Source organism: Moschus berezovskii, chromosome 2, assembly GCF_049115385.1.
Source record: "Moschus berezovskii isolate FMDL1 chromosome 2, NW_MosBer_1.0, whole genome shotgun sequence".
Taxonomy (NCBI): Eukaryota; Metazoa; Chordata; class Mammalia; order Artiodactyla; family Moschidae; genus Moschus; species Moschus berezovskii.
This window is the reverse complement of record NC_142461.1, coordinates 49839262-49855891: the sequence shown is the minus strand read 5'-3', so window position 1 is coordinate 49855891 and position 16630 is coordinate 49839262.

Sequence of the window (16630 nt, the reverse complement as noted above, 5' to 3'; positions counted from 1 at the left end):
ACTGCAAGGAGATCCAACTAGTCCATTCTAAAGGAGATCAGTCCTGGGTGTTCATTGGAAGGACTGATGCTAAAGCTGAAACTGCAAAACTTTGGCCACCTCATGTGACGAGTTGACTGACTGGAAAAGACTCTGATGCTGGGGGCGGGAGGAGACGGGGACGACAGAGAATGAGATGGCTGGATGGCATCACTAACTCGATGGACATGAGTTTGAGTGAACTCCGGGAGTTGGTGATGGACAGGGAGGCCTGGCGTGCTGTGATTCATGGGGTCGCAAAGAGTCGGACATGACTGAGCGACTGAACTGAACTGAACTGAACTGAATTGTATTTTCCCATTGACTCAGATCTGAAGGCCACAGTGCCAGTTTGTGCCATGACTGATAGTTCAGTTCAGTTCAGTCACTCAGTTGTGTCCGACTCTCTGCAACCCCATGCACTGCCACACGACAGGCCTCCCTGTCCATCACCAACTCCTGCAGTTTATCCAAACTCATGTCCATTGAGTTGGTGATGCCATCCAACCATCTCATCCTCTATCGTCCCCTTCTCCTCCTGCCCTCAATCTTCCCCAGCATCAGGTTCTTTTCAAATGAGTCAGCTCTTCACATCAGGTGGCCAAAGTATTGGAGTTTCAGCCTCAACATCAGTCCTTCCAATGAACACCCAGGACTGATCTCCTTTAAGATGGACTGGTTGGATCTCCTTGTAGTCCAAGGGACTCACAAGAGTCTTCTCCAACACCTCAGTTCAAAAGCATCAATTCTTTGGAGCTCAGCTTTCTTTATAGTCCAACTTTCACATCCATCCATGATTCCTGGAAAAACCATAGCCTTGACTAGATGGACCTTTGTTGACAAAGTGATGTCTCTGATTTTTAATATGCTGTCTAGGTTGGTCATAACTTTCTTCCAAGGAGTAAGCGTCTTTTAATTTCATAGCTGCAATTTCCATCTGCAGTGATTTTGGAGCCCCCCAAATAAAGTCAGCCACTGTTTCCAATGTTTCTCCATCTATTTCCCATGAAGTGATGGGACTGGATGCTATGATCTTAGCTTTCTGAATGTTGAGCTTTAAGCCAACTTTTTCACTCTCCTCCTTCACTTTCATCAAGAGGCTCTTTAGTTCCTCCTCACTCTCTGCCATAAGGGTGGTGTCATCTGCATATCTGAGGTTATTGATATTTCTCCTGTGAATCTTGGTTCCAGCTTGTGCTTCTTCCAGCCCAGCATTTCTCATGATGTACTCTGAAAAGACGGGAAGGGAAAAGCAAAGGAGAAAGGGAAAGATATGCCCATTTGAATGCAGAGTTCCAAAAAGTAGCAAGGAGAGATAAGAAAGCCTTCCTCAGTGATCAGTGCAAAGAAATAGTGGAAAACAACAGAATAGGAAAAACAAGAGATCTCTTCAAGAAAATTAAAGATACCAAGGGAATATTTCATGCAAAGATGGGCTTGATAAAGGACAGAAATGGTATGGACCTAACAGAAGCAGAAGATATTAAGAAGAGGTGGCAAGAATACAGAGAAGAACTGTACAAAAAAGGTCTTCACGACCAAGCTAATCATGATGGTGTGATCACTGACCTAGAGCCAGACATCTTGGAATGTGAAGTCAAGTGGGCCTTAGAGAGCATCACTACGAACAAAGCTAGTTGAGGTGATGGAATTCCAGTTAAGCTATTTCAAATCCTGAAAGATGATGCTGTGAAAGTGCTGCACTCAATATGCCAGCAAATTTTGAAAACACAGCAGTGGCCACAGGACTGGAAAAGATCAGTTTTATTCCAGTTCCAAAGAAAGGCAATGCCAAAGAATGCTCAAACTAACACACAATTGCACTCATCTCACATGCTAGTAAACTAATGCTCAAAATTCTCCAAGCCAGTCTTCATATATATGTGAACCGTGAAATTCCAGATGTTCAAGCTGATTTTAGAAAAGGCAGAGGAACCAGAGATCAAATTACCAACATCTGCTGGATCATCGAAAAAGTAAGAAAGTTCCAGAAAAACATCTATTTCTGCTTAATTGACTATGCCAAAGCCTTTGACTGTGTGGATCACAATAAACTGGAAAATTCTGAAAGAGATGGACATACCAGACCACCTGACCTGCCTCTTGAGAAACCTATATGCAAGTCAGGAAGCAACAGTTAGAACTGGACATGGAACAACAGACTGGTTCCAAATAGGAAAAGGAATACATCAAGTCTTTATATTGTCACCCTGCTTATTTAGCTTATATGCAGAGTACATCATGAGAAATGCTGGGCTGGATGAAGCACAAGCTGGAATCAAGATTGCCGGGAGAAATATCAATAACCTCAGATAAGCAGATAACACCACCCTTATGGCAGAGAGTGAGGAGGAACTAAAGAGCCTCTTGATGAAAATGAAAGAGGAGAGTGAAAAAATTGGCTTAAAGCTCAAGATTCTGAAAGCTAAGATCACGGCATCTGGTCCCATCACTTCATGGGAAATAGATGGGGAAACTGTGGAAACAGTGGCTGACTTTATTTTTGGGAGCTCCAAAATCACTGCAGATGGTGAATGCAACAATGAAATTAAAAGATGCTTACTCCTTGGAAGAAAGTTATGACAAACCTAGACAGCATATTAAAAATCAGAGACATCACTTTGTCAACAAAAGTCCATCTAGTCAAGGCTATGGTTTTTCCAGGAGTCATAGATGGATGTGAAAGTTGGACTATAAAGAAAGCTGAGCACCAAAGAATTGATGCTTTTGAACTGAGGTGTTGGAGAAGACTCTTGAGAGTCCCTTGGACTACAAGGAGATCCAACCAGTCCATCTTAAAGGAGATCAGTCCTGGGTGTTCATTGGAAGGACTGATGTTGAGGCTGAAACTCCAATACTTGGCCACCTGATGCGAAGAGCTGACTCATTTTAAAGGACCCTGATGCTGGGAAAGATTGAGGGCATGAAAAGGGGACGACAGATGATGAAATGGTTGGATGGCATCAGCGACTTGATGTACATGGGTTTGGGTGGACTCCAGGAGTTGGAGATGGACAGGGAGGCCTGGCATGCTGTGGTTCAGGGGGTTGCAAAGAGTCGGACACAACTGAGTGACTGAACTGAACTGAACTCTGCATATAAGTTGGATTAGGTTGTTGTATCCAGTTGAGGTTCTCCTGAGAAACAGAACCAATAGGAGAAGGCAATGGCAACCCACTCCAGTACTCTTGCCTGGAAAATCCCATGGATGGAGGAGCCTGGTGGGCTGCAGTCCATGGGGTCGCTAAGAGTCGGACACGACTGAGCGACTTCACTTTCACTTTTCACTTTCATGCATTGGAGAAGGAAATGGCAACCCACTCCTGTGTTCTTGCCTGGAGAATCCCAGGGATGGGGGAGCCTGTTGGGCTGCCGTCTATGGGGTCGCACAGATTCGGACACGACTGAAGTGACTTAGCAGCAGCAGCAGCAGCAGCAGAGGAACACAACCAATAGGAGATGTGTATAGATACAGATACAGATATAAAGATCTATATCTGTCTATCTATCCATCTGAAATTGGGTAAAGCAGTTATAGAGGCTGAAAGATCCCAAGACATGCAATCTGTGAGCTGAGACCCAGGACAGCCAAAGGTGTTTTTCCAATCTGAGTCTGAAAGCCTGAGAACCAGGAAAGCCAGTGACATAAGTTTCAGTTTGGAGGTGAGCAGGCTTGAAGTCCAAGATGAACCGATTTACTACATCAAGTCACAAGGCAAGAAAAGACCAATGTACCAGCTTAGCAGTTGGGCAGGTGGAGTTGCCTCTACTTAGGGAGGGTCAGCCCTCTTGTTCTAGTCAGGCCTTCATTGGATGAGGGCCATCCACACTGGGGAGAGCAATCTGCTTTAGTCAGTCTACTAATTCAGAGATTCATCTCATCCTCAAACACCCTAACAGACACGCCCAGAATAAGATTTGACTAAATATTTGAGCATCCCACAGCCCAGTCAAGTTGATGCAGAGGATCAGCCATGACACCAGTGTCCCCCAGGCTCTCCATTTGTGGTTCTTCCCCAGTGGGGATGAATGAACCCTCCATGTGCTCACAGCCTGTGCCTGTGAATATCCTGCTCCCCATGTATTTCCCAGCAGAGTTCTAGATTTTTAAACTGCAGAAAGGTCCTGCAAAGGGCTTGAGATAATTGAAAAGTTGGAAAGAACCTCCTTCAATGTCAAAAACTTCCTACAGGGTTAGGGTTCAAGGTGAAGGGCTAGACTAGAGAGCTAATGTCCAGACCAGAGAAATGCATGGATCTGATACGGAGTGACTGTCTAGGGCCAGGCAGGGGCAGGTGAGGGGCTGGCTTGACTGACAGCAGGTACTATGTAAAGTCAAGAGTCAGGTAAACACTAGGGGAACTCCCAGTTTGTTCACCTAACTCTCCCCACTTTATTATCATTTTAAGCCACTATGCAGGATTTTTAACCCACCAATGTCACCTATACATTGCTTAATGGCCTTTCAAATGCTTACATCAACTTAGGAGTTTTATTTATCTCTTTCCCAGCTCATTACCTCACCTCCACCATTATGGCTTCTAACCACATTATGTTTTATAGCGTTTTATTTTAAAAGAGAAATTTCACACTTTATTTTATCCTCATAATAACTAAGAGGGTCTTCCCTGGTGGCTCAGATGGTAAAGAATCTGCTTGCAATGCAGGGGACCCGGGTTCTATCCTTGGGTTGTAAAGATCATCAGGAGAAGGGCATGTAACCCACTCCAGTATTCTTTTTATTTTAATTAAAAATTTTTTAAATTGGAGGCTAATGCAATGAGTTGATTCACTGGAAAAGACTCTGATGCTGGGAAGGATTGGGGGTGGGAGGAGAAGGGGACGACAGAGAATGAGATGGCTGGATGGAATCACCGACTCGATGGACATGAGTTTGAGTGAACTCCTGGAGTTGGTGATGGACAGGGAGGCCTGGCGTGCTGTGATTCATGGGGTCTCAAAGAGTCGGACAGGACTGAGCAACTGAACTGAACTGAACAGAATTACTTTACAATATTGTATTGGTTTTGCCATACATTGACATGAATCCACCCCGGTGTACATGTGTTCCCCATCTTGAACCCCCCTCCCACCTCCCTCCTCATATCATCCCTCTGGGTTATCCCATGCACCAGCCCCGAGCATCCCGTATCGTGCATCGAAACTGAACTGGCAATTCGTTTCACATATGATAATATACGTGTTTCAATGCCATTCTCCCAAATCATCCCACCCTCGCCTGCTCCCACAGAGACCAACAGACTGTTCTATACATCTGTGTCTCTTTTGCTGTCTTGCATACAGGGTTATCGTTACCATCTTCCTAAATTCCATATATATGTGTTAGTATACTGTATTGGTATTTTTCTTTCTGGCTTACTTCACTCTGTATAATAGGCTCCAGTTTCATCCACCTCATTAGAACTGATTCAAATGTATTCTTTTTAATGTCTTAACAACCAACTGGTTCCAAATAGGAAAAGGAGTACATCAAGGCTGTATATTGTCACCTTGCTTATTTAACTTATATGCAGAGTACATCATGAGGAACGCTGGGCTAGAGGAAGCACAAGCTAAAATCAAGATAGACAGAAGAAATATCAATAATCTCAGATATGCAGATGACACTACCCTTATGGCAGAAAGTGAAGGGGAACTCAAAAGCCTCTTGATGAAAGTGAAAGAGGAGAGTGAAAAGGTTGGCTCGAAGCTCAACATTCAGAAAACAAAGATCATGGCATCTGGTCCCATCACTTCATGGGAAATAGATGGAAAAACAGTGGAAACAGTGTCAGACTTTATTTTTTTGGGCTCCAAAATCACTGCAGATGCTGATTGCAGCCATGAAATTAAAAGACGCTTACTCCTTGAAAGGAAAATTATGACCAACCTTGATAATATATTAAAAAGCAGAGATATTACTTTGCCAACAAAGGTCCGTCTGGTCAAGGCTATGGTTTTTCCCGTGGTCATGTATGGATGTGAGAGTTGGACTGTGAAGAAAGCTGCTGGCCGAAGAATTGATGCTTTTGAACTGCGGTGCTGGAGAAGACTCTTGAGAGTCCCTTGTGCCGCAAGGAGATCCAACCAGTCCATTCTAAGGGAGATCGATCCTGGGTGTTCATTGGAAGGACTGATGCTAAAGCTGAAATTGCAATACTTTGGCCACCTCATGTGACGAGTTGACTCACTGGAAAAGACTCTGATGCTGGGAAAGGTTGGGGGAGGGAGGAGAAGGGGACGACTGAGAAAGAGATGGCTGGATGGCATCACCGACTCTGTGGACATGAGTTTGAGTGAACTCCGGGAGTTGGTGATGGATAGGGAGGTCTGGCGTGCTGTGATTCATGGGGTCACGGAGAGTCGGACACAACTGAGTGACTGAACTGAACTGAATACTCCATTGTGTATATGTACCACAGCTTTCTTATCCATTCATCTGCAGATGGACATCTAGGTTGCTTCCATGACCTGGCTATTATAAACAGTCCTGCGATGAACATTGGGGTACACGTGTCTTTTTCAATTCTGGTTTCCTCGGTGTGTATGCCCAGAATTGGGATTGCTGGGTCATATAGCAGTTCTATTTCAAGTTTTTTAAGGAATCTCCACACTGTTCTCCATAGTGGTTGTACTAGTTTACATTCCCACCAACAGTGTAAGAGGGTTCCCTTTTCTCCACACCCTCTCCAGCATTTATTGCTTGTAGACTTTTGGATAGCAGTCATTCTGACTAGCATGAAATGGTAACTCATTGTGGTTTGGATTTGCATTTCTCTGATAATGAGTGATGTTGAGCATCTTTTCACGTGTTTGTTAGCCATCTGTATGTCTTCTTTGGAGAAATGTCTGTTTAGTTCTGTGGCCCAGTTTTTGATTGGGTAGCTTATTTTTCTGGAATTGAGCTGCAGGAGTTGCTTGTATATTTTTGAGATTAATTCTTTGTCAGTTTCTTCATTTGCTATTATTTTCTCTCATTCTGAAGGCTGTCTTTTCATCTTGCTTATAGTTTCCTTTGTTGTGCAGAAGCTTTTGATTTTAATTAGGTCCCATTTGTTTATTTTTGCTTTTATTTCCAATATTCTGGGAGGTGGGTCATGGAGGATCCTGCTGTGATTTATGTCGGAGAGTGTTTTGCCTATGTTCTCCTCTAGGAGTTTTATAGTTTCTGGTCTTACATTTAGATCTTTAATCCATTTTGAGTTTATTTTTGTGTATGGTGTTAGAAAGTGATCTAGTTTCGTTCTTTTACAAGTGGTTGACCAGTTTTCCCAGCACCACTTGTTAAAAGATTGTCTTCTCCATTGAATATTCTTGCCTCCTTTGTCAAAGATAAGGTGTCCATAGGTGCATGGATTTACCTTTGGGCTTTCTATTTTGTTCCATTGATCTATATTTCTGTCTTTGTGCCAGTACCATACTGTCTTGATGACTGTGGCTTTGTAGTAGAGCCTGAAGTCCAACATGTTGATTCCTCCAGATTCTGATTTCTCAAGATTGCTTTGGCTATTCGAGGTTTTTTGTATTTCCATTAAAATTGTGAAATTCTTTGTTCTCGCTCTGTGAAAAATACTGTTGGTAGCTTGATAGGGATTGCATTGAAACTATAGGTTACTTTGGGTAGTATACTCATTTTCACAATATTGATTCTTCCGATCCATGAACACGGTATATTTCTCCATCTATTAGTGTTCTCTTTGATTTCTTTCATCGGTGTTTTATAGTTTGCTATATATAGGTCTTTTGTTTCTTTAGGTAGATATATTCCTAAGTATTTTATTCTTTTCGTTGCAATGGTGAATGGAATTGTTTCCTTAATTTCTCTTTCTATTTTCTAATTATTAGTGTATAGAAATGCAAGGGATTTCTGTGTGTTGATTTTATATCCTGCAACTTTACTATATTCATTGATTAGATCTAGTAATTTTCTGGTGGAGTCTTTAGGATTTTCTATGTAGAGGATCATGTCATATGCAAACAGTAAGAGTTTACTTCTTCTTTTCCAATTTGGATTCCTTTTATTTCTTTTTCTGCTCTGATTGCTGTGGCCAAAACTTCCAAAACTATGTTGAATAGCAGTGGTGAGAGTGGGCACCCTTGTCTTGTTCCTGACTTTAGGGGAAATGCTTTCAATTTTTCACCATTGAGGATAATGTTTGCTGAGGGTTTGTCATATATAGCTTTTATTATGTTGAGGTATGTTCCTTCTATTCCTGCTTTCTGGAGGGTTTTTTTTTAATCATAAATGCATGTTGTATTTTGTCAAAGGCTTTCTCTGCATCTATTGAGATAATCATATGGCTTCTATTTTTCAGTCTTTAATGTGGTGTATTACATTGATTGATTTGTGGATACTGAAGAATCCTTGCATCCCTGGGATAAAGCCCATTTTGTCATGATGTATGATCTTTTCAAGAAAATTAGAGATATCAAGGGAACATTTCATGCAAAGATGGGCTCAATAAAGGACAGAAATGGTATGGACCTAACAGAAGCAGTCCTTCCAATGAACACCCAGGATTGATCTCCCTTAGAATGGACTGGTTGGATCTCCTGGTGGTACAAGAGACTCTCAAGAGTCTTCTCCAATACCACAGTTCAAAAGCATCAATGCTTTGGCGATCAGCTTTCTTCACAGTACAACTCTACTTTGGCCACCTCATGCGACGAGTTGACTCACTGGAAAAGACTATGATGCTTGGAAAGGTTGGGGGCAGGAGGAGAAGGGGATGACAGAGAATGAGATGGCTGGATGGCATCACCGACTTGATGGACATGAGTTTGAGTGAACTCCGGGATTTGGTGATGGACAGGGAGGCATGGCATGCTGTGATTCATGGGGTCGAGGAGAGTTGGAAACGACTGAGCGACTGAACTGAACAGAAGCCGAAGATATTAAGAAGAGTTGGCAAGAATACACAGAAGAACTATACAAAAAAGATCTTCACGATGAAGATAATCACGATGGCGTGATCATTCATCTGGAACCAAACATCTTGGAATGTGAAGTGGGCCTTAGAGAGCATCACGACGAACAAAGCTAGTGGAGGTGATGGAATTCCAATTGAGTTATTTCAAATCCTGAAAGATGATGCTGTGAAAGTGCTGCACTCAATATGCCAGCAAATTTGGAAAACTCAGCAATGGCCACAGGACTGGAAAAGGTCAGTCTTCATTCCAATCCCAAAGAAAGGGAATGCCAAAGAATGCTCAAACTACCGCACAATTACACTCATCTCACATGCTAGTAAAGTCATGCTCAAAATTCTCCAAGCCAGGCTTCAGCAGTATGTGAACCGTGAAATCCCAGATGTACAAGCAGGTTTTAGAAAAGGCAGAGGAGCCAGAGATCAAATTGCCAACATGTGCTGTATCATGGAGAAAGCAAGAGAGTTCCAGAAAAACATCTATTTCTGCATCATTGACTATGCCAAAGCCTTTGACTGTGTGGGTCACAATAAACTGTGGAAAGTTCTGAAAGAAATGGAAATACCAGACCACCTGACCTGCCTCTTGAGAAACCTGTATGCAGGTCAGGAAGCAACAGTCAGAACTGTACATGGAACAACAGATTGGTTCCAAATGGGAAAAGGAGTACGTCAAGGTTGTATATTGTCACCCTGCTTATTTAACTTCTATGCAGAGTACATGATGAGGAACACTGGATTGGAAGAGCACAGGCTGGAATCAAGATTGCTGGGAGAAATATCAATAACCTCAGCTATGCAGATGACACCACCCTTATGGCAGAAAGTGAAGAGGAACTCAAAGGCCTCTTGATGAAAGTGAAAGAGGAGAGTGAAAAGGTTGGCTTGAAGCTCAGTTCAGTTCAGTCGCTCAGTCGTGTCCGACTCTCCGTGACCCCATGAATCACAGCACGCCAGGCCTCCCTGTCCATCACCAACTCCTGGAGTTCACTCAAACCCATGTCCACAGAGTCGGGGATGCCATCCAGCCATCTCATTCTCTGACGTCCCCCTCTCCTCCTGCCCCCAACCTTTCCCAGCATCAGAGTCTTTTCCAGTGAGTCAACTCGTCGCATGAGGTGGCCAAAGTATTGCAGTTTCAGTTTTAGCATCAGTCCTTCCAATGAACACCCAGGTTGATCTCCCTTAGAATGGACTGGTTGGATCTCCTTGCGGTACAAGAGACTCTCAAGAGTCTTCTCCAATACCACAGTTCAAAAGCATCAATTTTTCGGCGATCAGCTTTCTTCACAGTCCAACTCTCACATCCATACATGACCATGGGAAAAACCATAGCCTTGACTAGACGGACCTTTGTTGGCAAGGTAATGTCTCTGCTTTTCAATATACTCTCAAGGTTGGTCATAACTTTCCTTCCAAGGAGTAAGCGTCTTTTAATTTCATGGCTGCAATCAGCATCTGCAGTGATTTTGGAGCCCAAAAAAATAAAGTCTGACACTGTTTCCACTGTTTTTCCATCTATTTCCCATGAAGTGATGTGACCAGATGCCATGATCTTTGTTTTCTGAATGTTGAACTTCAGGCCAACCTCTTCACTCTCCTCTTTGAGTTCTTCTTCACTTTCTGCCATAAGGGTAGTGTCATCTGCATATCTGAGATTATTGATATTTCCCCCAGCAATCTTGATTCTAGCTTGTGCTTCTTTCAGCCCAGCGTTCCTCATGATGTACTCTGCATATAAGTTAAATAAGCAAGGTGACAATATGCAGCCTTGACGCACTCCTTTTCCTATTTGGAACCAGTCTGTTGTTCCATGTAGAGTTCTGACTGTTGCTTCCTGACCTGCATACAGGTTTCTCAAGAGGCAGGTCAGGTCTTCTGGTATTCCCATGTCTTTCAGAACTTTCCACAGTTTATTGTGATCCACACAGTCAAAGGCTTTGACGTAGTCAATGAAGCAGAAATAGATGTTTTTCTGGAACTCTCTTGCTTTCTCCATGATCCAGCGCATGTTGGCAATTTGATCTGTGCTGCCTCTGCCTTTTCTAAAACCTGCTTGTACATCTGGGAGTTCACGGTTCACATATTGCTGAAGCCTGGCTTGGAGAATTGTGAGCATGACTTTACTAGCGTGTGAGATGAGTGCAATTGTGTGGTAGTTTAAGCATTCTTTGGCATTCCCTTTCTTTGGGATTGGAATGAAGACTGACCTTTTCCAGTCCTGTGGCCATTGCTGAGTTTTCCAAATTTGCAGGCATGTTGAGTGCAGCACTTTCACAGCATCATCTTTTAAGATTTGAAATAGCTCAACTGGAATTCCATCACCTCCACTAGCTTTGTTCGTCGTGATGCTTTCTAAGGCCCACTTGACTTCACATTCCAAGATGTCTGGCTCTAGGTCAGTGATCACGTTATCGTGACTATCTTGGTCGTGAAGATCTTTTTTGTACAGTTCTTCTGTGTATTCTTGCCACCTCTTCTTAATATCTTCTGCTTCTGTTAGGTCCATACAATTTCTGTCCTTTATCGAGCCCATCTTTGCATGAAATGGTCCCTTGGAATCTCTAAGTTTCTTGAAGAGATCTCTTGTTTTTCCTATTCTGTTATTTTCCTCTATTTCTTTGCATTGATTACTGAGGAAGACTTTCTTATCTCTCCTTGCTATTCTTTGGAATTCTGCATTCGATGCTTATATCTTTCCTTTTCTCCTTTGCTTTTTGCTTCTCTTCTTTTCACAGCTATTTGTAAGGCCTCCTCAGACAGTCATTTTGCTTTCTTGCATTTCTTTTCCATGGGGATGGTCTTGGTCCCTGTCTCCTGTACAATGTCACGAACCTCTGTCCAGAGTTCATCAGGCACTCTATCAATCAGATCTAGTCCCTTAAATCTATTCCTCACTTCCACTGTATAATCATAAGGGATTATATCTCAATGGTTTAGTGGTTTTCCCTACTTTCTTCAATTTAAGACTGAATTTGGCAATAAGAAGTTCATGATCTGAGCCACAGTCAGCTCCTGGTCTTGTTTTTGCTAACTGTATACAGCTTCTCCATCTTTGGCTGCAAAGAATATAATCAACCTGATTTTAGTATTGACCATCTGGTGATGTCCATGTGTAGAGTCTTCTCTTGTGTTGTTGGAAGAGGATGTTTGCTATGACCAGTGTGTTCTCTTGACAAAACTCTATTAGCCTTTGCCCTGCTTCATTCCGTGCTCCAAGGCCAAATTTGCCTGTTATTTCAGGTGTTTCTTGACTTCCTACTTTGCATTCCAGTCCCGTATAATGAAAAGGACATCTTTTTTGGGTTTTCGTTCTAAAAGGTCTTGTAGGTCTTCATAGAACCGTTCAACTTCGGCTTCTTCAGCGTTACTGGTAGGGTATAGGCCTGGATTACTGTAATATTGAATGGTTTGCCTTGGAAACGAACAGAAATCATTCTGTCGTTTTTAAGATTGCATCCAAGTACTGCATTTCGGACTCTTGTTGACCATGATGGCTACTCCATTTCTTCTAAGGAATTCCTGCCCACGGTAGTAGATATAATGGTCATCTGAATTAAAGTCACCCATTCCAGTCCATTTTAATTCACTGATTCCTAGAATGTCTATGTTCACTCCTGCCATCTCCTGTTTGACCACTTCCAATTTGCCTTGATTCATGGACCTAACATTCCAGGTTCCTATGCAATATTGCTCTTTGCAGCACCGGACCTTGCTTCTATCACCGGTCACATCCACAACTGGGTATTGGTGTTGCTTTTGCTCCATCCTTTCATTCCTTCTAGAGTTACTTCTCCACTGATCTCCAGTAGCATACTGGGCACCTACCGACCTGGGGAATTCCTCATTCAGTATCCTATCATTTTATCAAAGGGCTTGAAGCTCAACATTCAGAAAACAAAGATCATGGCATCTGGTCCCATCACTTCATGGGAAATAGATGGGGAAACAGTGGAAACAGTGTCAGACTTCATTTTTTTGGGCTCCAAAATCACTGCAGATGCTGATTGCAGCCATGAAATTAAAAGACGCTTACTTCTTGGAAGGAAAGTTATGACCAGCCTAGATAGCATATTGAAAAGCAGAGACATTACTTTGCCAAGCAAGGTCCGTCTAGTCAAGGCTATGGTTTTTCCTGTGGTCATGTATGGATGTGAGAGTTGGACTGTGAAGAAAGCTGATCGCTGAAGAATTGATTCTTTTGAATTGTGGTGATGGAGAAGACTCTTGAGAGTCGCTTAGACTGCAAGGAGATCCAACCAGTCCATTCTAAAGGAGATCAATCCTGGGTGTTCATTGGAAGGACTTATGCTAAAGCTGAAACTCCAATACTTTGGCCACCTCATGCGACGAGTTGACTCACTGGAAAATACTCTGATGCTGGGAGGGATTGGGGGTGGGAGGAGACAGGGATGACAGAGAATGAGATGGCTGGATGGCATCACCGACTCTATGGACATGAGTTTGAGTGAACTCCGGGAGTTGGTGATGGACAGGGAGGCCTGGCGTGCTGTGATTCATGGGGTCGCAAAGAGTCGGACACGACTGAGTGACTGAACTGAACTGAACTGATGATCTTTTTAATGTATTGTTGGATTCTGATTGCTAGAATTTTGTTAAGGATTTTTTCGTTTATGTTCATCAGTGATATTGACCTGTAGTTTTCTTTTTTTGTGGCATCTTTGTCAGGTTTTGGTATTAGAATAATGGGGACCTCATAGAATGAGTTTGGAAGTTTTCCTTCCTCTGCAATTTTCTGGAAGAGTTTGAGTAGAATAGTTGTTAGCTCTTCTTTAAATTGTTGGTAGAATTCAGCTGTGAAGCCGTCTGGACCTAGGCTTTTGTTTGCTGGAAGATTTCTGATTACAGTTTCAATTTCCGTGCTTGTGATGGGTCTGTTCAGATTTTCTATTTCTTCCTGGTTCAGTTTTGGCAAGGTGTACTTTTCTAGGAATTTGTCCATTTCTTCCAAGTTATTCATTTTATGGCCATATAATTGCTGATAGTATTCTCTAATAATCCTTTGTATTTGTGTGTTGTCTGTTGTGATCTTTCCATTTTCATTTCTAATTTTATTGGTTTGATTTTTCTCCCTTTGTTTCTTGATGAGTCTGACTGATGGTCTGTCAATTTTATTTATCCTCTCAAAGAAACATCCTTTGGCTTTGTTGATTTTTGCTATGGTCTCTTTTTTTTTTCTTTTGCATTTATTTCTGCTCTAATTTTTAAGATTTCTTTCCTTCTACTAACTCTGGAGCTCTTCATTTTTTCCTTTTCTAGTTGCTTTAGGTGTAGAGTTAGGTTATTTAGTTGACTTTTTTCTTGTTTCTTGAGGTATGCCTGTATTACTATGAACCTTCCCCTTAGCACTGCTTTTGCAGTGTCCCAGAGGTTTTGGGTTGTTGTGTTTTCATTTTCATTCGTTTCTATGCATATTTTGATTTCTTCTATGATTTTTTGGTTATTCAGCAGCGTGTTGTTCAGCCTCTATATGTTGGAATTTTTAATAGTTTTCCTTCTGTAACTGAGATCTAATCTTGCTGCAATGTGGTCAGAAAAGATGCTTGGAATGATTTCAATTTTTTTCATTTACCAAGGCTAGATTTATGGCCCAGGATGTGATCTATCCTGGAGAAGGTTCCATGTGTGCTTGAGAAGAAGATGAAATTCATTGTTTTGGGGTGAAATGTCCTATAGATATCAATTAGGTCTAACTGGTTTATTGAATCATTTAACGTTTGTGTTTCCTTGCTAATTTTCTGTTTAGTTGACCTATCCATAGGTGTGAGTGAGGTATTAATGTCTCCCACTATTACTGTGTTATTGTTGATTTCCACTTTCACACTTGTTAGCATTTGTCTTGCATATTGTGGTGCTCCTATGTTGGGTGCATATATATTTATAATTGTTATCTCTTCTTCTTGGATTGATCCTTTGATCATTATGTAGTGTCCTTCTTTGTCTCTTTTCACAGCCTTTTTTAAAAAGTCTATTTTATCTGATATGAGTATTGTTACCCCTGCTTTATTTTGGTCTCTATTTGCGTGGAATATCTTTTTCCAGCCCTTCTCTTTCAGTCTGTATGTGTCCCTTGTTTCGAGGTGGGTCTCTTGTAGACAACATAAATAGTGGTCTTGTTTTTGTATCCATTCAGCCAGCCTTGTCTTTTGGTTGGGGCATTCAACCCATTTACGTTTAAGGTAATTATTGATAAGTATGATCCCGTTGCCATTTACTTTATTGTTTTGGGTTCGAGTTTATACACTTTTTCTTTGTTTCCTGTCTAGAGAAGATCCTTTAGCATTTGTTGGAAAGTTGGTTTGGTGGTGCTGAATGTCTCAGCTTTTGCTTTTCTGTAAATCTTTTGATTTCTCCTTCATATTTGAATGAGATCCTTGCTGAGTACAGTAATCTGGGCTGTAGGTTATTTTCTTTCATCACTTTAAGTATGTCCTGCCATCCCCTCCTGGCCTGAAGAGTTTCTATTGAAAGATCAGCTGTTATCCTTAAAGGAATCCCCTTGTGATTATTTGTTCTTTTTAACCTTGCTGCTTTTAATATTTGTTCTTTGTGTTTGATCTTTGTTAATTTGATTAAGATGTGTTGTGGAGTATTTCACCTTGGGTTTATCCTCTTTGGAACTCTCTGGATTTCTTCAATTTGGGTGATTATTTCCTTCCCCATTTTAGTGAAGTTTTCAATTATTATCTCCTCAAGTATTTTCTCATGGTCTTTCTTTTTGTCTTCTTTTTCTGGGACTCCTGTGATTCGAATGTTGGGGCATTTAACATTGTCCCAGAGGTGTCTGAGATTGTCCTCATTTCTGTTAATTCGTTTTTCTTTTTTCCTCTCTGTTTCATTTATTTCTACCATTCTATCTTCTATCTCACTTATCCTATCTTTTGCCTCTGTTATTCTACTGTTGGTTCCCTCCAGAGTGTTTTTGATCTCATTTATTGCATTATTCAGTATATTTTGACTCTTTTTTATTTCTTCTAGGTCCTTGTTAAACCTTTCTTGCATTTTCTCGATCCTTGTCTCTAGGCTGTAAATCCATTTTGTTTTCAAGATTTTGGATCATTTTCACTATCATTATTTGGAATTCTTTATCAGGTAGATTCCCTATCTCTTCCTCTTTTGTTTGGTTTGGTGGGCATTTATCCTGTTCCTTTACTTGCTGGGTATTTCTCTGTCTCTTCATCTTGCTTATATTGCTGTGTTTGGGGTGGCCTTTCCGTATTCAGGCAGTTTGTGGCGTTCTCTTTATTGTGGAGTTTCTTCACTGTGGGTGGGGTTGGATGTGTGCCTTGTCAAAGTTTCCTGGTTAGGGAAGCTTGTGTTAGTGTTCTGGTGGGTGGAGCTGGATTTCTTCTCTCTGGCCACTCCAGTATTCTCGCCTGGAGAATTCCATGGACAGAGGATCCTGGCGGGCTACAGTCCATGGCATCACAAAGAGTGGGACACGACTTAGTAACTAAACTATCACCAAGTAAATATTGAAATTCTACATTAGTTTTATTTTATTTTTTTAAAATTTATTTTAACTGAGGCCTTAAATGTAGTAGACTTTACATATAAAAGAAAAGCAATGAGTCTACAAGTATAAAGCCAGTTTAAGAAGTTAGAAAGATAAACAGAATAATCGTAAAGAAAAGAAAGCACCTAATACATACCAGGTACTTTAG